The following is a 24,722-nucleotide window of genomic DNA, read 5'->3' as shown; positions in this document are numbered from 1 at the left end:
GCACAGGTGTTAAGCCCAAGCAGTTTGAGGGGAGAGACTGAATATGTAGTGGGTGAAGAAAGGAACCAAACAGTGGATGGCCATTAGGATTTTCAAGGGCCCTTCTTAACATAGGACTGATTCTTCCATTCTCCTTAGGGATCAAGATGCTAATTGTTGCAAAGCACTACACTAATTCATTATCAGCACACCCAATTCCTAGAAAATCAGAACAAAGTGAATACAGTCATCATCTTGATAGTCAACACTTACTGATCATCTCACACTTCACATGATCTTGCAAGTTAGGGTTATGTATCCTTTTAAAAGGGGGACGCTGAAGCTAAGGGAAGTCACGTAACTTGATTGAATCCGCAGAGTTGGTAAGTGGCAGATGAATTTGGTGTCTGACCCCTTCCCTCGGCTCTTTTCTTGCCCTACCCTGTGGGGTAATGCATGGTGGCATTGAGAATATTTACCTATCAGTTCAACACCAGACACCAACCAGTCAGAGAGGCTATAAACACCCCTGTGGCTCTCCCAGGTGATGACTCACCTGAATGATGTTTAGGTGAAGTCCAAAGGTGTGTGAAAGGATTGGTAATACTCCAAGACTGCAGACCTGGAGCTCCAGAAACCTAATGACTTCTCTCTACTCTGTTCAGCATTTATGTCATTTTATGCACGATACATAGTACTATTAAAGACAAAAAAAAACCGTTGTCTTTCTTCAGGGTCTCAACCAACCTTTTCTCTCAGCTCATGAGCATGTGTAAGTCTTATTTTTTTTTATGAAAACAGAAGACAAGACAAGCAAAATCCCCTTAGCCCCTCCCCTCTAAGCTTCCTTGTGTTTTATCTCATTCCTGGTCTTAGAAGACAGCTCCTTGAAAGACAGATCCTTATGCAATACCTGCTCCTCTCCCACCTACTCTTTCTCTCCAGCCCGCTAAAGTCCTGTTGTCTCATAACAGCCTTCAAACCGCCAGACCCACTGTCCAGGATTCTTTTCTAATTCTTGACCCGCGTTGGTGTCAGTGATCTCTCTCTGTCCCTTGAAAGTTTGCCCCTGTTTTCTGAGTCATTCCTCTTCTGGTTTTTCCCTGTTGCCTGGACCTGTGTATTAGACTTCTCTAGATTCCTCTCCTCCTCCCAAACCGCAGCATCCTCTAGAGTTCACTCTTCAATCCTCTGCTCATTCTTCACATTTGCCTTGGGGAGATTCACCTACTGTTTTCTTTTGCTATCACTTATATGCCATTGATTCCTTAATCTACAACTCCAACCTTGAGTTCTTCTGATTGCTGCCCCAGGCATCTTAAATTCAGCTAGTTCAAAACTCCACTTTCACCACCAGCACATTCCTTCTGTATTATTCTCTTAATGGTGAAGTGGAATTAAGAGAATCCCACTTCACCAGGTTTAAACTCTGGGAGTTGCTCTAAATTCCTTGCTCTTCCCCAATCTCTGCATGTTTCATGGATCACCAGTCCCTGTGGAGAGTATCTTCTCGAACTGCCTTGAATCTGCCCTCGCCTCACTAGACCGTTGCCACCATCACTGTGGTGGTTCAGGCCCTCATCACCCCTCTCCAGGATTACTGCAATAGCCTTGTGACTGGTCTCTCTGCCTTCTGCTTGGCCTGCCTCCAATCCATTCCCCACACTGCTGCCTTTCTAAAAGCAAATTTGATCATGACTCTCTGCTGCTTGAAATCCTTCAGCAGAGTGACTGCTGCTCCAGGATAAAAATCTAAGCTCCCTAGCACGACACAAAAGCTCCTTTGTGATCTGGGCCCTCCCTTTGGTTATTTATCGAAGTCTTCTCTAATGATCCTGGTGCCCACTGTCTACCCCTGCCTGTAGCTTCCCTACTAAAGGACCTGGGTCGTTACAGGAAAGAAATGAGAGGAGGAATGGGGACGTAGAACTGTGCTGACCAGTGCCATGGCCACTAGCTGCATCTGGCTATCGAGCCCTTGAAATAAGGCTAGTCCAACTGAGATGTGCTGTACATATAAAATACACCATGGGTTCAGAGACTTGACATGAAAAAAAGAATGTACCATATCTCATTAGTAAAATTTAATATTGGTTACATGTTCAAACAGTAATATCTTAGATATAGTAGATTAAATAAAATCTATTATTAAAATTAATTCACGTGTTTCTTTTTACTTTATTTTTTAAACATGACTACAAGGGTATTTTAAATTACCTGTGTGGCTCACGTTAGAGTCCACGAAAAAGCATTGTTACAGAACAGCTCTTCATCCTCAGGAGATGCATCTTACCAGAGCCAAGCCCATGGGATTGTTGAATGATTAAGTCAGCCCTGCAGGTATAGAGAAACAGCAATTGCTCGGTTTCTTAAATCCACAGATATAAAGTGCTTTAGATAAGATTCAGAATCAGAGAGACGGATTGTGAAAGCAACATCCAGGAGTCACGCACACAACGCTCATAGTACTGAAGTCGAGATCGTCTGTCTCCCCAGTTACTGTCAGGAGTGGGAAGCAGGGAGACTGCTGTGCTAGAGGAAGGATTTGAGACGGGGTGCGAGGAAGGTCAAGTGGAGTTGCATTCCACGGGAGCCTCCCACCTGTGAGGCACCAGACAGAGTGCCGAGAGCCACGCCTGTGTCTCTGAAGTCTCCATCCTGCCACCGATCCTTCCCAGTGGGCTAGGTCCCTGCTCCCCCACTGTCTAGCTCTAGAATCCTGAGCAAGTTAATGAATTAATAGGTCTTGAGCCTCAACAGTATGTACATCCCACAGCCATTGTGCATCAAACAAAATGACATGCCGAACAACAGAGGTGCTTCTGCAGTAGTTAGATATGCCTTAAGATACTGTGGGGAGTGTTCTGTACATCAGTTGGCCCCAAAGTCTTTGAGGACAGGTATAAGGGCTGTCAGAAAGATCCAAAGGTCCTACCAGATACACAGAGCTTTACTTTTTCACAGTGGAAAAGCCGACCAGTGACAGGAAATCAGAGTTTATCATTTTGGACCAGGAGGGAGAAAGCTGGAGGTGAGGGGAAGAAACCATGACTATCAAGAGTAAGGTTGGTTCAGCGGGATCAGATTCCAGTGAAGTCTGATAGGTCGTGTGACTCAGCAGGTTCTCTCTCAGTTGTTTGCGTGCAGTGTTCTCTTGAACCTTGCGCTTCTGAGAAGAATCCAACCTCCCTGCCTCCGAGCAATTGTTTTTCTTCGCTTTTACATATTAGGCATTAGTATAAGATTCTGTTAAAGGGAAAGATTCTTGTGCTAAAAAATAAAAGTATGAAAGTCATACATCTATAGAAAATGGCCCAAGAAAGTGGTGATGACCTTGGTGTGATTCCCACCCGCCCCCCCCCCCGCCACTTGCAGGATGGGAACCAGTTTAGGCCCCATACAGGAGGCTCCCAGCTCCCTCAGTGACTGTCCATCCATCCAACTTATTGTGCAGTTTGCCTTGCCCAAACAATTTACCTAGGAAGCCATAAGTCAGCCTCATTCTTGGGTAACCAAGTTTTCACCTTGTGCCCCAGGTTCCAGTTTGTCTGCCACATTCCCAAGTTCCTGCTTTGAGTTCTTATTTCGGAATCCCAAATTGCTTTCGGTACGTGTGCCACTATGTATCTGCAAGCCTTCTTACGATAGTAGTCTTGCCTCTGAGCTACAAAGTCTAAGGTGAGTCCCTGCTGTTCTCTCCCAGACTTCTTCAAGCCTACCCCCAATGGGCAGGAAACTTAGCTAATTTAATAGATATTTGTGGGATTGAATGGCCTGGATACTGGCCATTCCCTGGTTCTAGATCCCTGACACCAGACACTGTCTGCTCATTGGCTGCCCACACCGGTCTCTAGATCCTGTCTGTGCCATAGGTGCAACTTGGGGGAAAGGGGAGGGGCAAGAATGGGGCTGATACGTTTCTAAATTGTGATCCATCCACTTCTTTGTCTCCTGTGGGAAGGCTAGTCTTACGTGTGGATACAAAAGGTGGTTACCTTTACGATGTGATTTCAGAAATCTATACTATTCAAAAGGGCACCTCAAATATCAAGTTTCACTTTCCCACTCTCTAATATGGGAAAGCTTCTGTTATAAAAATTCTGGTCCTTTCCCTAAGACCAGTATAGTTTATAAGACAAAGAGGACAGATTTGGTACTTGAATGACCTGGTTTTTGACTCATAATTGGCTGGCTTATATGAACTTGAGCAAATTGGTTAATCTTCCTGAGCCTCAGTTTTGTTCACGTATGATATGAAACTAACACCTACTTGATTTGTCACAATTCTCTTATGACTGAATAAAACAAGACGGAAAGTGCCCAGCAGCAGAGCCTAAGCTGCAAATGCTGTGGAAGTGGTAACGTAGACATGTGCTCCTTCAAATGAGTAAGTTTCTAGACCCTTCCCTGAGACTGATAAGGAAGAAACGAAGGAATCTGGGCTAAGGGGCCCAGATCTTACCCATCCAAGGGTAAAAAGGACCAGGAAGAAGTTGCCTTCACATTTTGCTTAAGGCTCATCTTGTCTGGTGGTTTGCATTCGTGAAAATATTCATCTGGGATTATGCACATAGCATGAGGCCATGGAATAAAGGCATGTTTACATCTTCTGCCAGGATAATTTAAGACTAAACAAAGCAAGTTTTTGAATCTCTGAATAGTCAGGTACACTGCCATCAAAATAAACTTGTATTTCTATTCTTTGCTGACAAATTACAAAGAAAGGAAGTCACTAAAATAACCTGAAAAGGAAGATTCAGATACAAATTAGACACCGGGGACAGATTTCACACTTATTTCGTGGGAGCCATTCTTTCTGTGACTGTGGGTGTTTGGGAAGTTCTTTTGTTGTAGCTTTTGTTGCTTACAAGAAGGGGGAGAAAGCTTTAGTGTGCTAAGGAAGAATGGTTTTGATTGGAGGCAATATTGTTCTCAGTGTGGGCCGACTTTCGTATATTACAGGGATTGCTAATGCATAAGGGAGAAAACCCATTTATTGAAGTGCCATAAACAGCGGTGAGATGTCTGATCTGACATCTTGCCACTTCTGATCAACTAGTATTTTTCACAGGAACATGGGCAGTCCTATAATTTGTAAAGGGGAAAGTGGAAGGTGTTATGCTGGCAACTGTGCCTGCTAATGTCCTGATCTGGAAGGTCTTTGTCCTTCCTCATTGACGTGCCCCGTGAAGTCTGAATGGCGGCCTGGATTCAGCTCTTGTGCTGGCTGCCAGGGACTTCCCCGCTATAATGCTATAGCCCCCGTGCAGGGCCGTATTAACACTGTGACCACGCAAGGAGAAATGTTAATCTACTGCATCAAAAATTAAAACTAAAAGCATTAAAACGAATATTTAGTGCTGGTTTGTGGCACTGAATATATAAACTCAATGTATTGTTCTGCCAGTCCCAGAGCAAGAACTGCTTCAGCAGTAATGGATGATATCAACTAAGGTTACCGTGGCAACATTAATTTATAATTTCCAAACTTTGGTAGAATTTCACTTCTGGACTCTTCTGGATTGCATTTCAGTTCACAGCTATTTCTCATCTATTAAGGCAAGGCATATTCAGAAACTGCTTACACAGACGTACTAGGAGTGTCTTTGTGAAAGTTACTGATAGGAAATCAGAAGCACAGAGTATGGGCATTGGAGAGGGACAGTGAGTGCCGTGGTCTAAGATTGCCCCCTAAATGCAGGAATCCCTTCCACTGTATCCCAGTCGGCCAGCTGCCGTTTGAACCCTGCCAGGAACCAGGAATTCCTAATTTTGTGATGCTGAGCAATTCTGCTGGCAAGGACTCCCATATCTTAAGCCCCTTTTGATGGGGACCTTGTCTCATTTGTGGTTGGACCAATTACCAAGCACAGGAGGGCAACAATTTTGCAATCTGCTTTCCTGCAGCTCCCTTGCTGTTTTCCTCCATCACCCTTTGGGGAGCCACAGAATAGGCATGCACCTTCTCTGTGGAGGCGCTCCAAACACCTGACCATAGCTATGGTGGTCCTACTCAAAGTCTTCTCTTCTCAGACTCTCACGGTCCCAGTTCTTTCAACGGATTTCCCATTGGGCCTGTTAACACTCCTGGTCACTCACCACCACCTGGCCTGTGCCGTTTTAAAAGGGAGGCAACCTGAATGCAATCCTGAGTTCCCCAAGCGGTAGAAAACCCAGGGCTGCTGTTAGCTCCCTCGGGCAGGGTACCCTTCTTTTGTTCATCCAGTTGAATATTGTGTTGGCCTCCATTTTAGTCAAGGGCAGCACATTGTTAGTTTATATCCAAAAGCAAATAAAATCTCCTAGTCTTTTTCTTCCCAGCTGCTACCAAGCCAAATCTGCCTTGTTCTGTCCTTGTGCAGTTAATTATGTGAACCTTGTTCTTGTTACGTTTTGTCTCTTTCTGTCAAATTATTTTTCCTATCGAGATATTTTTGGATTCTAATTTTTAAAAATCCAGTTCACAGTTACACATTTGAGAATGGTACTTCTCTGTCGTTGAGGAAATGCTGTTCACAACGCAGGCAAGAGATAGAGCCCTTTGACTTTCTAGAGGAGACTTCTTGACATCAATATATGAATTTTGTTAGTCTTTTAAAAAAAACTAGTTTGTAAATCTTTTACTTGTGTTTATTTTCTTGTCTCCAGGTTGTGTAAAAGGACATAGTCAGGAAAGATTTGCTCAAATACCTTAGTTCATAGATGGTGAGCAGGCTGACCGCTGTTGGGGGTGGTCAGGGAGGGCTGGGTGGGAAGGTAGAGGAACTGAGCAAAAAAGGGAAAAAAAGAGAAAAAACTCATGGACACGGCAACAGTGTGGTGATTGCCTACTGCGGCGGGTGAGGGGAGGTGGAGGAGGGGGGAGGCACAGTAAATGGGGGTGGACGGAGACTTGGCTTGGGCTAGGGGACACACAGTACAGTGTCCAGATGATGTGTTGTAGAGCTGTGCCCCTGAAACCTGTATAATTTTCTTAAATAGTGTCAATGAAAAGGAAAACAAAAAGTCTTAGTAAAGCTATCATTGTTGATATACTCATTGCCAATCATAGATCCTCTACTGTGATGTGACATGAGATTAATTTGGAGTAGCTTAGATTGCATTAATCTTTGTTTTGACACATTCACTGAAAAGCATATCTAAATAACCTGATTTTTAATTTATTTAAAAATAATTTTCTGAAATAAATTCATATCTCACTTATCATCTCAATCTACATGAACTCGTTTGGCTCAAAGGAACCGCTTTTCATACATCACTCAGTTCTTTTTGCAAAATCATTGCTCTGAAAACGAATGGGCGCCATGACAGGAGATTGCTCCTCAGGTGTCACCCCAGCCCGTCATTACATCCACACCCCCTGCCCCTGACAGGCGGTAATCAGGCTGAGGCATGGCCAAACAGTGGGCTGGCGTCTATGTAAATAGCTCCGTGACAGTATCACTAACATGACCGTGACAGAGACTGTGCTGATGGCATCATGTCACTAACAGACTAATGTTTTCTCTAAATGGAAAATTCTGTATTATTTGAAAAGAACATTTTTTCCCTTCACACAAATTCTTTGACTTTTTATGTTACCATCAGATGTCTGTCAGACATACATATGGTGCTTTTTGTACTATATTTTGTTGTATTCATGTACAAAATAGGTTATATATATGTTTTTTTTTACTTTGGACCCAATGGAAAAAATAAATTAAAAGACTATAGCACCGAAGAATTTAAATCTATAAAAACACTAGTATTTGTGCAATACTGTGTGTTTCACAAAGTTTCTCACACATTTTCTTCTTTGAAAACAAAATTTTCCAGTTGTAAAAATAATGCACACTCATTGAATTTGGAAAAGATACTGAAAAGGATAAAAATAATGAAAAGTCAGCTAAAATTGCACCACCCAGAGACCATCATTGTTAGCATCTGGCGTATATTCCTTCCAGATATGCATGTATGTGTATTGTAAGTGTGTGTGTGTGTATCCACTTGTGTTTGAACTGGCTTCACGGTGGACATAGGGAGTCTGCACTGAAGAATCAGCGACAGATAGTAGTTAGAAGTGCTTTGCAATCAAACACTTTGAGATTCCAATCCTGCCTATGCTACTTATGCAGTGACTGTAAATCACCTAAATGGTCAAAACTTCAGTTTCTACTTCTGTGAAATGGTGATAATACCAGTATGCATCTAGTAGGGTTATTGTTAAGAATAAGATTATGCAGGCAAAGTGTAGAACATGCTGCATGGCTCAAAGTATGTGCTCAGTAAATGGGAGCTCCTATTAGCATATGGGTTTTCTTGTCTGTTTTCCTCACTCAAATTCTAAGATAGCAATTTCCCTTGTTATAAAATACAATTTGAAAAATATTTGGAATGACTGCATACATTTCAGTGTATGACTATAATGTAATCATTTCCCTCTGCTTACACCATTTCCAGTTCCTTGCTATCATAAAGAGCACCACAGTTAATATCCTTTACATTATTTTTTGTACATAGACAACAGATTCAAAATGAATTACTAATGGCATTTTGTAGAGAGGCAGAAAAAAAACCCTAGCAATTCTTTAGTGTCTACTAATGTGCCAGGGTATTTGGTAGGTCTTTTTACAGCAGAATTCTCATTTAATTCTTCCACAACTCTGCTGAGGTGAATCTGTTACCCCAGTTTTTCAGATGTAAAAAGCTCTGAGAAGAGAGAAGCAGATTGCCCAAGGTCACGGGTAGTGGTCGCAGAAAGGGTATTTGAAGCCAGCTGTCTGGTTTCAAAGCTTATGCTTTTCCACTCTGGCATGCCATCCATGCCTATCTTTTTAAGGCTGGAGGAATGAATAGTTACCATTGTGCTTTTTACAAATATGTCACTTCGTGCCACTTAAAAGATAGGACACTTGGCTGAACTCTTGGCTTACTCAGTATAGTACCTCTTGTGTGCGTATGTTCTTACATGTTTTGGAATTAGGCCTCATTAAAATAAGGTGTTAACCAAAGGAAATAAAACACAATGAAAGCAAACCTCAGGGAAGAAAATATTTATCTAGTCAATAGTACAAAAGTCATCATTGTTTTAGTTGTATGAACTAAGCCAGAATTACTTATCTCCCTAGGAATTAGAGAATTTCACATAAATCAATATAGAAATTAAACACTAATACCAGCCAGAGCAAATTGACACTGTCGAAAGGAATTGTAAGTTTCACTACTTTTATGTCAGGGGTCAAAAGGAAAAATCTTTAGTCTTAGCTGTAAGATGATGATACACCAGAAAAGAGCTGTAATAATTGCTGTAGGTCTAAGTATGGGTATAGGGGAGACATGGAGAGTACTGGGAATAACCCCTAAAGAATTATTTGGTGAATCGACAGGTTGTCTTTAAGAAGTCAGCCATTCAGAACATTTATCTCAGCAGCTCTCAAATCTGACTTACAGCGTACAGTATGGCAATCAGTTTTGTAGGAAAATTGAATAATTAATATGAAGATAATGAGATGGGTATGGCCCGTTGGTACATAACACACAGTTTCTTTGAACAAGGAACAGTTGAGGGTGTGTCTTTGAACAGGGGAGTCCTGGTTTGTCATTTTATAGGTTTTAGTTCTTAGTAAACATGAAAGAAAAAAACCCTAGTGTGGCCCAGTTGGTTGGGCAACAGACCGCAGAGCAAAAGGCCACCAGTTTGATTTCAGTCACGGCACGTGCCTGGTTTGCAGGTTTGGTCCTGGGGTATGTGGAAGAGGAATTGATGTTTCTCTCTCACATCAATTTTTTTCTCCTTCTCTTTTCCCCTTCCCTTCTCTCTAAAAATAAATATTAAAAAATCTTTTTTAAAAACCCTAGTATGTAATATTTCATGTCCAAGAGGAACTCTGTTGCACAGTTTCTAACCAACTGTTGTCTAGTCAGGAAAGCTATCTTTGGTTATTAAGTCCTTGAATTTTTATAGCCCTTGAGCTTATGCATTCTTGCCTTTGAATTCTTCTAGTTTTCTTCAGTCATTTCTAGTCATTTCAGTTCTTGCAAGGGAGGGACAGTGTCATTCATAGCCCAATAACTAAAAAAGGTTTAGGATCTTGGTAGAACATGACCACCAACTTGACCTGTTGAGGGTATGTCCCTATGGTAGTGTTGCAGGTGGGGAGTGCCCCCCAGGTTAAATGTGGGCTCTCCACACAACTAGTGAGTAATTAGAACTGTGAGCAGATAATTGGATACGAGATGGGATTCCAGATGTGGCCCCATTGCTTAGTCAAATGCTGGGCAGAGTGCTTTGCTGTCTCTGAGCTGTGCTCCCTCAGCTCTCGCGTGGAGATAGTGACGACTGCATAGTCAAAGGTCATATGGAGGATTGAGTGTATTGAGCAAACCACTTGGCTAACTCAAAAGTGCTTTTATGATCAGTCATTAATTAATGGCCACAGGTTATCCCTCTTGAGGAGAAGCTGATTTACCATTTAAAATATTGTCAGATGAATAATGGGAATACTTGTAAAATATATGTAAAACTGCACCAGTCCTGGGGCTAACCTCACCAGACTCTCCTAACTCTTTGTTTGTACTTTGTCCAGAGATAATGGGACAGGTGCCTTCTCTGCCCTGGAGACCCCTGGCTAGCTTGGAGTCTCTCACAGCTCACTCCCATGGCTATTTCTCTGGTGCGGGAAGGGGCCCCTTGGCATGAACAGGTGGTTCTTTTGAACACAGTGAAGACCTTTATAAAACTAGGCATGATGTTTTTCCAAGACAGAAGCAAAACTTTTGTATTTGATGCATTATTGTAGCTTTCAAAAAAAAATTCCAGAGAAAGACTATCAGGTAGAAAATATATTTTCAAAAGTTTGAATTACAAAAAATTAAAGGAAACTCTTTGGTTGTTAAAGAATCATGTTGCTGGAGCGGAGACGGCAAGAGGAGCAGAAGTTAGGAATTTCGACACTGGGTGGCCTCTGGAAAAGCTTTTCGGAAGTCTCTCTTTCCTTTCCCCCAGGCCTGGCTGCATCAGTAGGGGCTCAGAAACTGCCTCTGAGCCTGGCCGCCACACAGTAACTCCCCAGCCTGGGGCCACACGCACCCCCTTCCCCTGGGCTGCTGTGGGCCAACCTTCCCACCCTTTATGGCTTCCACGCAGTTACTTTCTCTCAATCTGAAGAGCAGGACGCAGTTTGCTCGGCGGCACTCTAGCTTGGGCTGTTCCGTGGCACCCCTCCGCAGGTGTTTCACTTAGTTAATGATTGGAACGTCTCCGCAGCGTTTCCCAGAGGTGGGAGTGTGCGCGCTGCGTGCTGGACACCCTAGACAAGCCTCCATGGTGATCACTCAGCAATCTGGAGCCAAGGGAAGGCCGGCGGGGCCCCGGATTCCCTGAGGAGGCCCACTCTCACTTTGACTCATTTTCTCAAATTTATATCTCCTGCTCTGGAAACTATTCTGAATTTCCCTCATTTGCTCTAGTACCACATGTCATTCAGCTCATTTCTTCATCAACTATTTCTGGAGGGTCTGCTCTGTACTAGGCCCTGTGAGAGGAGCAAAGATTAACCAGACATTGAAAAGGAGACGACATTACATACTTTCCAGAGAAAGCGAGATACACCTCCAGACTTGGGAGGAGGGAGATGTTAAATTTGTAATGATTTTTTTGCTGTACTTTTTACAATAAACAGTACTACATAAAAATCTATACCAGTATTCATTTATGTAGCAAATCCCTTCATAATGAAAATTCCTGTTATCTGTGATTCGGGCAAGCATCATTAGCACACAATTACGATGCAAAAGACTGGACAGTCCCTTGGAGTGAGCTAAAATGGGATTTGACCTATATAGCAAGCTTTTCGTGGTTTTGATACTTTTCATTTGATATGTCAACAAATGCCTGGCTTGATATGAAAGGCACTTAAATCAATATTTCTTGCTGTAGTCAAGGTTCGGCAACATACAACCGAGGGCGACTTATCCCCGACAGCCATGTTTTGTTGAGTACATGTATTTTATCTCAGACCTCACTGACTGAACTACCTTTGGCTGAATAGGGTGAGAATATCAACATGGCTACCATAAAAAAAAAAAGAAAAGCCAGAGAATTTGTAACTTGCCCCTCACCCCTCATTTAAGCAATCTCATAATTTACTTTGCTCCCCTTCGTCCGTCATAAGGAATGACGCCGTGGAAAGATCTTGATCTCGGCAGCTGTGCTCACAGGGTCTGCTTTAATCCTTCTTCTGACTGCCAGCCTGGCCGAGGACGTCTGAATGCGCAGCGTGGTGGCAGGCACAAGTGAATCCAGGAGTCTCAACTGTGGGCATCTAATAACTGTGATGGGAAGGAGAATGGGGCAGAGCCGATCCCTACTTCCTCTTTTGCTGAACTTTTAACTGCTGGAAGATTTCTGAAAGCTACCTGTCAAAACCTCATTTGTTTCTATAAACAAATGGCCTGAAGCATCAGTTTATAAACACTGTGGAGTTTACTTACTGTTCCCAGAAAAGCCTAACTTCCCTTCCCTGTGTGTGTACTGTGAATAGAAGAGGGACTATCATTTATTGGGCTTCTACTCTGTGCTAAGCACTTAATAGGCAAAATGATGCTTAAAGGCTTGTGTTGTTATTTCCGTTTTTTGTGCCACCTGGCTGCTGAGTACCTTCTGTGAAGGTACCAAGCTAGAAAGAGTACCGGCTGCGATGTGAACCCAAGTTTGTCTGGTTCCAAAGCCTTTTAACTTTGTATATCAGGCGATCTTCCATAATACATCATAAGATTGAAAAAAACAATTGTTTCAAATTGTTAAAGTAGCACAAGCTTATTATAAGAAGTTTGGTAAGCAGAGAAAATTATAAAGAAGAAAAGGATCACCCATAATTCTTCATCTCAGATATAATCGCTACTAAAATTTTAATTATTTTTTCCAGGCTTAAGCAAACCATGATTTATATATCCAAGAGAGTACTGTTTCTCAGAATTACCATCTTTGAAGTTTATGCGTGTACTCCAATAGTGTTGCCACTGCTCAAAACAGTTTTGGAATTTCTTTCTGAGCTAATTTGGGGACCAAATTCTCTAGAGACTCCCATGCACAAGGTCCTTCAATAGAGACATAGGAGAGACAGTGCCTAAGTCCATTACCTGAATACCTGTCAAAATAATATATTTTTATATCTCTACCATTCCGTGCCCTCTAAAATTACATGCTGCAAATATGTAACCATTCATAAAGAACACCATCATTGCCTCTCTAAGAACCATAGACATCTTGTGCTGACTTCTATTGTGGGATTTATCAAAATGCTACTCTCTCCACATCAAAAATTGATGGATATTTTGGGGTATGTTTAAAAGTCTTTATTAAAAATTAAATCTATACAAGTTTAATATCTCATCTGACAACTTGTATTATTTATGACATTGCCAACACAATATTTGCTTTTTGTAGTTCATAAAAAAATCAGAAAATTGTTTTTGTCAAAAGTTTGAAAAACATATTTTTAAAATCAATTTCTTTTTAAGGGAAGTATTACACTCATTGAATTATTCCCCTCTAAGGAGTTTCTGTGAAAGTAAATATATCTAAGTGTGATGAACTGATTTTCAAATAGTTACTAGCATCTTGTGTCAAAGTAAATATTTCTCAAAGGTGCAGGCTCGTGTGTACTCTCTCTCGCACACACATAAGAAAAGATTGCTACCAAAATGGCCAGTAGTATACTTTATTAAGGCGAAGAAAGTCACCTAGTTATGTGCCCGCTGAGCTCTCATCTCTGAATTGTTGCGTACAGTGCTGTTACTTTTAGAAAACAAATCTGACCTTCAGCCCAAGCATCTTGCTTGTTGCCTGGTTTCTGCCTTCTTTTTCATGGACATTCTCATCTGTCCCACTATCTGGCATGGCACTCCTCCCCCAGACTGCTGGGCATCAGAATGAGGGACACCAGAACCCTGGATTGGGGGTCCATACTGAATTTGGATGGCCACTCCCAGGGTTCCCATTGGGCACACGGGCATGCACAGTTGTCCTCCAGGCTACCCTCTCCCCTGGTCTTCTGATTGCCAGCCTTTCCTGTGGCAGACTTCCTTGTGCTCACAGAGCTAATTACAGAGCAAAGACCGGGCCTTCCACTGATATCCTGGGCACTGTTTAGGATGCCTGGCGCTGTGTTCATAGTTTGTTAGAGAAATGAAGGGTTCCAATCTATCCTCTCAAAAATGAACTGTCGGGAAGAAACGTTAGTCTGATCAAAAGTATCAGAATAGAATTGTAGACTAGAAGCTCAGGGCTTAAGAGCGTCTAGGTCAGTCCTCTCATTTAAAGATGAAATCCAGAGAGGTCAGCTGACTGGAGAAGGTCACCCAGAGAGCTGGTGCCATAGCCAGGCACAGCATCCAGTGTCCTGAGGTCCTGCCCCATCCTTTCCAGTACACTCCCTCCTTGTCATTGTCCCGTCTGCTTCATGGAGGTTGATCTGACTCCACAGGACTGGTGAACAGAGCATTTGAAGCCCCACACAGTGCTTAATAGACCAGCTGATACACAGACAACTTCGGGGAACACATGAAGCCATTGTTGACTTAGTGAGCGATTGGTTGGCTTACTCGTGATTCTGGCACCTGTCCCTATGCCCAAGAGGGGCTGTGTGGTTATATATTTTAGGCTATCTCTTGGAAAAGGAATATTATAACAACAATAGTGATAATATCTAACACTTATTTGTAATAAATTGGACAGGATATCAATCATGGTTTAGAATCTAGGCTCTTGGGCCAGATGGTCACAGGCAGAATCCACGATCCACTGTATACTTTGGTGAGACAGGTGACTTGACCCTTAGGTGCCTCATTTTTTACATCTGCAAAATGCCAATGGTAAGAGTGCCTATCTCAGAGTATTGAAGAGTTAGTCTATTTGACACTCTAGAATAATGCTAGGCACTTTCCAAGCAAGCAACAAGTATTAGCTATTGCTGTTATTAAAATACCATTATTGTGTGCTGCATTCATTCACAACTTACATATTATTCATCCCTCTCAGCAACTCTGTGAGGAAGGTATTATCTTCCATGCACAACTGAGTGAACTGAGGCACAGAGAAGGTTACTCTACCCACATAGCTGTTGGTGTGAATAAGGACGAAGGCCGTGTCTGCCTGACGCCAGAACCTGTAGTCAGGTGTGGGTAGAATGCAAGTGGGTAGTGTGACTGCTACATGTGAGACCTGACCTCCCGCATTTCCTTTTTCCTAGAGCACTCCAGAACCCAGCCTGCTTTCCCCAGTATCTCCGTGGATTTCCAGGTAAGCAGAGGTGATCCTTCCCTTCTCCGTAGCCTCTTCCGGTGCACATGGCCAGCTGTCCTTGCACCTGAAGCTGACTCCGAGAGCCTGTCACAGCCTTTGTCAGCCTCTCAGGGTCCCCACACCAGAGTTCTTGTTTATAGGTGTGGGGACTGAGGTCACTGTAGTGGAGCACCAGGGAGGGGCAGTGGACACAAGGCACTTCTGCCTCACTTACATCCCCCTTCTCCACTATGTCAACATTTCTGTGGGTTTTTAGGGTAGTTTTATGCATGAAAAATACTTCAAAGTACCACGTAAAAAAAGTATTTTACAGATGTCCTTGTGATGTAGAAAGAATTAAGGGATTACGGTTCAGAGCAGCGGGCTATGGAGCCAGAGTGCCTGCCTCTGCCTCCTCTCCATGATTGCCATTTTTGCTGTTGTTCTGTTGTTGCAGAGCTCGCTCCAGTGAACCTAGGAGCGAGTGAACCTCGCTCCACTGAACTTGTGGTCTTTAGGGCTCACTCAGTGTTGGGTGGGAATGGAAGGACATAGGCATCTGAGCAAGACAACCGGACTGGCTTTGCCTCCTACTTTTGCTGCCTAGTAATTGTGCAGTTGTGCATGTCACCTGCTTCTCTGAGCCTCAGTTTCCGCCTCTCTAAGGTGGGGATAATTTTACCCATCTTGCAGAGTTGTTGGGATGTTTGTACCTCATGTATATGAAGTGAACTGTACAGATTGACTTTCAATTAAATGGTACTTATTGTTCTTACCAGTAACTGGTATCTGAAGGGGTTCATCAAAAGCATTTGCTGGACAGGAAGCGTGTTATTTTTGGTTCATTGTATTTTCCCGAAATCTTCTGTTATTTTCCCTCCAGAACTTTTGCTTAGCAAGCTGTATATTCATTGTGAAAAGATCATCTCTGGTTCAGACCTTGTCAAATGACTACAGATATCAAATTGAGATAGTCCAAAATTAATGAGGTGTCACTTCACCTGGATATTTCCATGAGTGTTTAACCTAAACCTGATTCTTTTTCCCTAGCCCTGAAATTTTACTAGTAAGGTGACTAACTTTTTGAAAAGCGCTATTAATGTTGGTGGGAGTTGGTTGTTTTCCATGAATAGAATATTTTATTTCCTCATATCTGAAACATGAATCACCATGAAAACATTGTCTTTATTGTTGTTCAAAGAGAATTATTACAGCAACTCCTGGCTGACATTCTCCCCCAGTCCCCCACCCCCGCCACACACACACACACACACACACACACACACAAACACACACAATTTTTAGTTTTTCTTTCTGTTAGGCAACCGAAGAGTTACTGTTTACATTGTACATTTTGGCAGCCTTCTCCTATCAGACATGCAAGGGCACAATCAATTCCTGTTTTCTTGGAACATACCAAATAATCAGAAACTCTGATTATTCTGCTGGAAGGCAACAAACAGCTTGGTGGAAAGAAGTACCAGTTGAAAACAATTCTGATCATATTTTTTCAGGAGAATGACATGCCTCCAGCTGTCTGTCACTAATCATATTAGAGGTGGGAAGCAGGAATGTTTTGGCCTGCAAAAGATTACTCTAATTGTGTGTTGAAACACGACACTGACTGGTTGCTCATCCCAGAACAGTGACATTGGATGTCTATTCTGTAACTCACCTTGCCAGTTAGTAGAGTCAGTACTAGTCTCAAACATGTGAGCACACTTAAGGAATTTTTTAATTACAGTTCAAAGGCTTTTCTTTTATCTTTTTATGCTCACTCTGCAGACATCACTGATTGCAATGGTTTCTGGCTCAGCATAACCCTAATGCCAGCAGTTACAAAAGAGTGATGAGATGGCAAATGAAACTCACAATAACCGAAGAGGTGTCCGAATTCAATTAGGAAGAGGCCTCTCCCATGTGGGCGCATAAGCTATATAAATCCTCTTTAATCACGAGCTGTGGTCCTTATCTGGTCATGTTTATTTTGGATGCAAGTGCCAAAGCTGGATTTAGACCAGAACTCCAGATCTTTGAGCCCTAATGACTAATTTGGGTATCCATTGAATCCCTTAATTCATTTCTTAATTAGTTCTCGTAGAATTAGAGCTGCTTGGTTACAATCATTTTCGTAAAATTTCCGTAAATGAAAACAAATGTACATAGTTTTTTTTCCCTTATGGTTCATACTTTTGCTCTGGTTTTAAAGAGCTATTCTTGTTGTTATCAAAATAATAACAAAGCCGACAATGACAATGACAGAACTAACAGGTCACCAGGCAGTACAGTCGAGCATGAACCGAAGCACCAGGAAGCTTGGTTCTGATCCCAGCTCGGCTACTTACAGCCGGGGGACCTTGGTCAATTACTTTTTCCCTCTCTGCACCTCAGTTTCCTTTTGAAAATGGAGAGAATAATTGTTCCTACTCATAGGACTGTTCTGAGGATTAAAACAGCATTGTATATATGCGCTAATATGCAGAGAACTCTTTAATGAGTGTTAGTTATTAAGTTTATTGTCAATGAGACAATGGAAGACCTCTGAATGGGTTTCCCTGGTGCCACATGTTGTCACCTAAGGCTGTCCCATTTATGTAGTCCCTTTGCAGGGCACTCATGACTGTAATAGAACAATGGAGACTCTGAGGTTGGAATTAATCTTTATTATTTGTATTTCTACTCCTCAGTTTGGCTACAGGATTAACATTTTTGACTTTTCATGCTTGATCAATGTGAGTGTTAACTTGGAACTTTTTGCTGCAAAATTGCTTTAAATTTTGAATGAAGATTTTGTTCTCTCAGCCTAAGCTGGCCCTCCTATAAAGGAAAATGTTCTTGCAATATGTTAAAAAATGTGAGGGGCGGAGATTTGGGGCATTTGGCTTCAATAAATTCATTGGAAATTTTCAAAGTATTTTTAACACAGTTAAATGTATTTAATGTCATGGTACAAATTTAATGACTGTGCCAGAAGTGAAAGTCTGGGGAAAGATAAATCTAGTAATTTAATGAGCTCATGGCTACAGAAGAGTTAGTTAATATTAAAATTGATTGCTGAGAGATGCGCTAGAATTACCTTCACTTAGGATTTTTTTTAAACTAAGTTAGATGAGACCCAGCAATTCCACTTACCTGCACAAGAGTGCATTTGCATGCGTGCGTGTTTGAGAGAAATGTATACTCATGTGTATCCATAAACAGGTAAAATGTTCTTAGCCGCCTTGTTTGTGATCATCTCAGATTCAAAACATTCAAAATGTCTATCAACAGTAGGATACCTGAATAAACTGTGTAATCCCAAAATGGAATACTATACAGTGATGGAAAAAGAACAAACTAAAGCTACACACAATAACAGACATACCTTACCTACATAATGTTTAAAGGAAGAAGATACAAAAACATGCATAACAATCTTATTCTATTTATATAAAGTGTGAAAACATTCAAAACTGAACTCTGTTGCCAAGGGGTGCGTACATAAATGGCTAAAACTACAATATAATGAAAGGCAAGAAGTTTATTCCTGTAAGAATTAGGATAGCACATGCTTAACTAAGAGGGGGTGTCCTGGGATAGAGAATAGACCTGGAGGGCTTCTGGGGGGTGCTGGTGGTGTTCTGTGTTTTTCACGGGGTGGTAGTTACATGGGTAATATATAGTCTATTATGTGAAACATTAATGTTTCACATGCCTTTCTGATTGTGAGTTATAGTTCATGATTTTAAAAGTTTTAGAACACGCACTACTGTTGTGTTTTCCACCCGGGTTGGGTTGGTTTTGTCCTCCACAGTTTTAGGCCTGGAGTTTCCTGTGGCTATAAGTGGCTTCAGAAGGAAAGTATTGTCTCGCTGTATGGCAAAGTGGGGTGTGCACCCCGGGGAGGTCTTGAGAATGACTTAGGGGAAAAGGAATTGATCAGAACCTGCATTCAGACTCATTTTATCTTGAAACATCGTGATAACAGTCTGTGACTGTATTGACACTGGTGTCCTGTCGGGCCACCTGTCAGGTATCACCAGCTGGAAGGAAGGAGGGGTTGAGGCCCTGCCTTCACTGTGACTTCTCCACTGGTTTGTCTGCTTTGATTGTTTTGTAGAATACCTCATGCTTGGGTCACTGGATTTACAAATTCTCTATTTTAGCTTTAACACCCCCCCCAAAACTAGTACATACTTTAAAAGACTGTGCAAAGAATGCCCGTTCATTAAAGATAATTTTAATATTGCCATCTACAAGAAAATGGCAAAGTGTAGCGTGAACTCTTTGTCGGCCACATGATGAAGGAGAGACAGTGACCATTAAATCAGATCTGGCAGGCAGCCAGCCACGACACTCTCAATTGTCTGGAAGACATATGGATTTGTATCCTCTGCGGTTAATTAATCATGAACTTTATCCTGTGTGCATTTGCCTTGAGATAATCAGAGTTAGCAAAACATTACATTGGTTATATTCTTCTTTTCTATTTTGTTCATGTTTTATAAGGTATATAACCTGTTAATATAATAATACATGTATACGAATTATAAACAAATAACCAAACATGTTTGAGGTTACAAGTTCAAAACACATAAGACGAAAATATTTTGGGACACCCCTGCCATGGAGTTGAAGGCTGCTTCCTGCTAATAGCTGTAATGTGTTGAAGGGGGCGAACTTGCTCTTCATGTTGAAAGGAGGCACTTCTAAGTCCTAATTTCTTTTTTTAAAGGTTTTATTTATTTATTTTTAGAGAGAGGGGAAGGGAGGAACAAAGAGAAGGAGAGAAACGTCAATGTGCGAGAGGAACATCCACTGGTTGCCCCTGGCACTGCCCCAACCCGGGTGCAGGCGCACGCCCTGACCTGGAGTCAGCCAGCTGCCTTTCGGTTTGTGGCCAACCCCCAGCCCATTGCTGGGGTCCCTCAGTCAGGGCTCAGTGCTGATTTCTTTCTATTAGCGAGTATCAATGATTCAGCAATAGTTTATATATCATACTTTTTTAAAACTTCTTGTAGCCACTGAGTTGGAGTTGGCAAGTGAGAACAGAATTATGTGTGCGTACATATACCATATATATTCTTATACATACTCAGAAGAGCTCTGTTTGTCTGCTTTGTTTATAGTCTCTGTAACATTGCCTTTTAATTGAGGATTTTGTAAGTTAAAAAAAAGTTGCAGACCATCAGGTAGGACGTGCCACAGCAAGAGTAATAGAAAGCACTGGACGCGCATGCCTCCTGGCTGTGTTGGAAAGAGCACTTGACCAGCAGTCAGTAGAACTGGTTCCCAAGCCTGGTTATGCCACTTACCAGCAGCCAGGCCCCACTGCACAGGCAAATCCTCTCAGCCTCCCTGTCATTGCCTTTTCTCTGTCATGGGGATGACGACAGCAACACTTTCGCAACCTTTACAGGGACCACGTGCAAGAGCATCTGGAACACGTAGGGTTTCCTACAAACCTAAGGAATTACAAGCATGCCCCTTGTACTTCTCCTTTAACGAAATGTAACTTTGTGTTAAAGTGCTGATGTCCTTAACCCTCAAATGTCTTTGATTGGCTAGCTTAAACCAAAAAAGAATTATTTAAAAAATGTTTTCTTGGAAGGACCCCGTGGTATCTCATGGAACTGAAAGAAGGAACTCAACCAAGGCAGCTCTGCGGCAGTCACAGCAGAGGGTTCTGTGGCCCTTTTCCCTAATGTATTGCTGTTAATTTGACCAAACACCGATGACTTCCACCCTTTGGGTTTCACAGTTCCAAGCTGGAGGCCCCTAGAAGAGAGAATCCAATTCACCCAATTTGGGTTGATCAGCCAGCCAGCCCTCGACCTGTCAGCCTCAGTAAGGGGACAAGGGCACAGTACACACAGGACTCCTGGGAGCTCTGGCCGCATATATCTGGGCCATCGCAGAAAATCAGGGGTCCCTATGAGCATCAGCCTACAACTGGTATTAATGCTTTTATTTAATTAAGAGATAATGACTCGACTTTCTTTAAGGAGTTTTCATAAAAAGAATCAGAGAAATATAAATATGGGAGAACATATGATTATTTCCTTCAATAAACATCAACAACCCTAACTGTGCCTGGGCTTCCTCTCATGTTCTCTGGGTGCGCACTGGACTTGAGGTCACTCCCATTAGATGCCGCACATTTTCTGCGGGTCTTAAGGGGTATCCTTCTGTTCAGGCTGTTTCTCTAAGGTTGGACTCCATTTCTGCCTTTAGCTACTGCTTTACCTCTTGTTAGAAGGAAGGCATTCAGTCCACTTCCTTCCTGATGCTGAGCTTCCCTTTACAGACAGCCTGAGTTGCCCTAAAAATGTATGCCAAAGTAGAAAGCTGATAAGGGCAGTGGCTAGAGTTTGCGCACACCCCAGGCAAGTGGTCCACTATTAAAGGACCTTAATTTTTTCTCTACTGAGCCTATGAAAGTATGTTTGAGTCTGTCACAGCTCGCCTTAACCAGGTAGATGCAGTTGTTCCTCACACCAAGTAGGTATCTGATACGTAGGTTTGTCCTACCAGGACTCAAGCAATCGCTTGTAATGTTTCAAGAATGAAAAGGATGAAAATCTTTATATACCAAAAAAATGGACGGGTATCTTCCAAACGAGTTAGATATATTTCTTTCTAATATTGCCCTGACAAGTCCTAAAAAGAGTATGGTCCCCATTGGATTATTCACTATAAAGCTATAAAGAGAGTGTAAATTTTTAGTTTTTCAAGCACATGTACATCTGAAATCACCAAATTATATATTGTTGATACAATAGCATGGAAGAAGGGGATATGGTAATAGCAATCATTATTTTACTTAGCCTCTGTTTTCCAGAGTGCTGAGTTATGGCATAATCTATAGGTCATACGTTTCTACCACCTCTCAGTATATTACCCACCCAGTGCCTCACCCTGGTTCAAGGATGGCTTATTAGTTCATCACATTTTAATTGCTGACCCATGAAATGCTAAACTTGTATTGGCAGCTGTTGTCCCAAAGTTTGCAGATGTCCTGGCTAATGCTTTGAAAGACCAGCAATCACAATAAATCACAGCATACATAGTATTTTGATACAGTAATGGAAAAGATTTTGCATTCTAGGTTGTGTAAGCCTTGGTATTTGGAAGTTATTTACATGGGAAATTAAAGGAAAGAGATAAACCTTCTCAGGCTCTAACCCTGGAACTCTGGGCCAGCCATAGTCAATGGCAAAAGCATCTTGGTAGCTTTTTTTCTTAACCCTGAGGTCTCCTGGCTTTGAAAACTGACAAAATGCCAAGTATAGACCTAATTGCATTCCTTGTTACTGAGAAAAAAGTCTCAGAAGGATTGTCCTTTTATTTAAAGGTACCTTGAGCATTAACATTTTCTGGAATAGCACAATTGATTATAAGTCTTTTGCAAAGCTTTCTGAAAAGAGCACTTGAAGAGGGTTGTGGAAGCCAATTAAGAGGCCTGTGTTGCTCACCGAGAGCGACAAAGTGTTAGGCAGACAAAAATCAAAGAAGTAGGAGAGATGTGGCTTTGTACTCTGTGAACTTGCTCTCTGATTAATAAGCTGATGTCTTCTTTTCTTCTTTCTCTACGGTCTGCTCAAAGAATTAGCAGGATAGTACATAATATATTTAGCTAACCCCGTAACAGACCACTGTCTTAATGTAAGTTCTGTTTACCAGTATTCCCCACCCCCCCACCCCCCAGTGCTGTGCCTATTGCCTGGTATGGAAGAGATGTTTAGTTAGAATCTGTTGAATGAAGGAATACATTCAGGCAGATCTTCCTGGGATCTGTGTACTGGTGAATTATATATTGGGCCAGATTAACTCTGATCAAAGAACCAGTATCCAACTTCAAGATCTTCCAGTACATGGAGCCAGTGTCCCTGTGGAGCCAGACGATGAAGAAACAGGTAACCACAAGAATAAACGCAATGAGTATAGCTAGTGATAAAGGCTACAAAGACCTCAGCAGGCTGAGTGCTGTGATGGGCACTATGGGATCAGAGAAACCAAAACCTAGAAAAACGTGAAAACTCTATGGTATAGAAGGAATTGATGTAACTTTCCAAAAGGCTTAATTCACTCCAGAAGTTAGCATAACCAGTGAAAATGTTCAGCTTTCCTTAATGTAAATAGGTTTGCAGAGTTCTTACCATACTGACAGTATCGGTTTCTACTTTATAGATTTTGCTTTTAATGCATCAGTTGGTGGGTGCCTTGTGCCCAGGCCAAAGCTGAGCTTTCTGCTTCACTTCCCTCTCCAAGCTGCGACTTCTCTCCCAAAGTCAGGCAGCTGTCTCCCAAATGTATGCAGTCAGTCACATAGGAAACCAGATGACCGAAAGAGAGTAGATCAGCACAAGTTTATTGTCAAAGCTGAAAGGAAAAAAAAAAAGAACCTCAAAGCGAATGCTCTGCTTGACTATGGGTCAGAAGTGATATCTTTGTGTCTCGAGGACAAAACGTTTAATAAAGATTTGGGTACAAGTACGCATCACCCTCCAGGCATGCTGAACTATGTCAGCTGGAAAACTGTTCCTTAGGGTTTACAGTTTCTCCTTTTTCCTAAATTAAAAAATGCTAATGTGAACTCCTGACTCTCAGCAACACACGATATTATTGTATATAGGGCAAAGAGTAAATAAGACACTTGCCTAATGACATAACAGTTCATTTCAACTCAGCAAGCTGGAAGTAATTTTAGCTTGTTTTCTTTTTTCACGCTTCTTTATGGAAATAGGCCACAATCATTTTATTTCACTATTCTTCATAACCTTATAGCGTGCTTCCTGTTTGTGCTGGTAAGAGCTGTTTTTAAAGACCCTTCAGGGATATCCTTTAATACATTCTTTTAAAAATCAAGCCTGGCTGGTGTAGCTCAGTGGATTGAGCGTGGGCCTGTGAACCACACGATCGTGGTTCGATTCCCAGTCAGGACACATGCCTGGGTTGCAGGCCAGTTCCCAGCAGGGGACTCACAAGAGCAACCATACATTGATATTTCTCTCCCTCTCTCCTTCCCTTCCCCTCTAAAGATAAGTAAATAAAATCTTTTAAAAAATCATTATTTATCTGTAGTACCCCCTTAGAATGTGTGAGAGTTTTAGAAATATAGAAACTTCTTAGTGAGAGATACTTAATGGCCTATGCAGAGTATTACAATGTTTACACCTTGTTCAGTTAATGCAAATTATATTTAGTTAGTCATTCTGGAAAAGTAGTAGATATTTTAGAATAGAATCAGAATCTAAAATCCACTATTTTACATTATGTATATTATTTATAGATAAAACTCTATAAGTACTATTTATGGATTAAAAATTGTTTGCAGTAACATAAAGTCAATTCTTAGGGACTCAAAATAGGATGAAAAACGTGTTTTATTAGGGCATGAAAAACATTCAAGTGAGACAGATCACTGTTCTAAAACATTATCAACTTTAAAGTGTGATACAAATGCATTCCTCTTATCTTCATTTTTCCACATTCAGAACTG

The 24,722-nt window shown here is 41.7% G+C and overlaps 1 protein-coding gene across 4 annotated transcripts in view; it reads left to right on the top strand.

Annotated features, from left to right (window-relative positions):
* Nucleotides 1–24,722, top strand: part of SPATS2L (spermatogenesis associated serine rich 2 like) — a 164,498-nt gene that overhangs the window by 6,367 nt on the left and 133,409 nt on the right. For 3 of the 4 annotated variants that reach the window (XM_037043680.1, XM_037043677.1, XM_037043678.1), the window contains one exon: nt 15,210–15,259. The exons of the other annotated variant lie outside the window; for it this stretch is intronic. The gene's annotated coding sequence lies outside the window, so the exon portion shown is untranslated. Of the gene's footprint in view, nt 1–15,209; nt 15,260–24,722 lie in introns of those variants that run through there. 4 annotated transcript variants of the gene reach the window in all.

This window comes from Sturnira hondurensis, unplaced genomic scaffold (genome assembly GCF_014824575.4).
Source record: "Sturnira hondurensis isolate 20B ecotype Veracruz unplaced genomic scaffold, ASM1482457v3 Scaffold0004136, whole genome shotgun sequence".
NCBI lineage: Eukaryota > Metazoa > Chordata > Mammalia > Chiroptera > Phyllostomidae > Sturnira > Sturnira hondurensis.
This window is presented reverse-complemented; position numbering and strand designations above follow the sequence as displayed.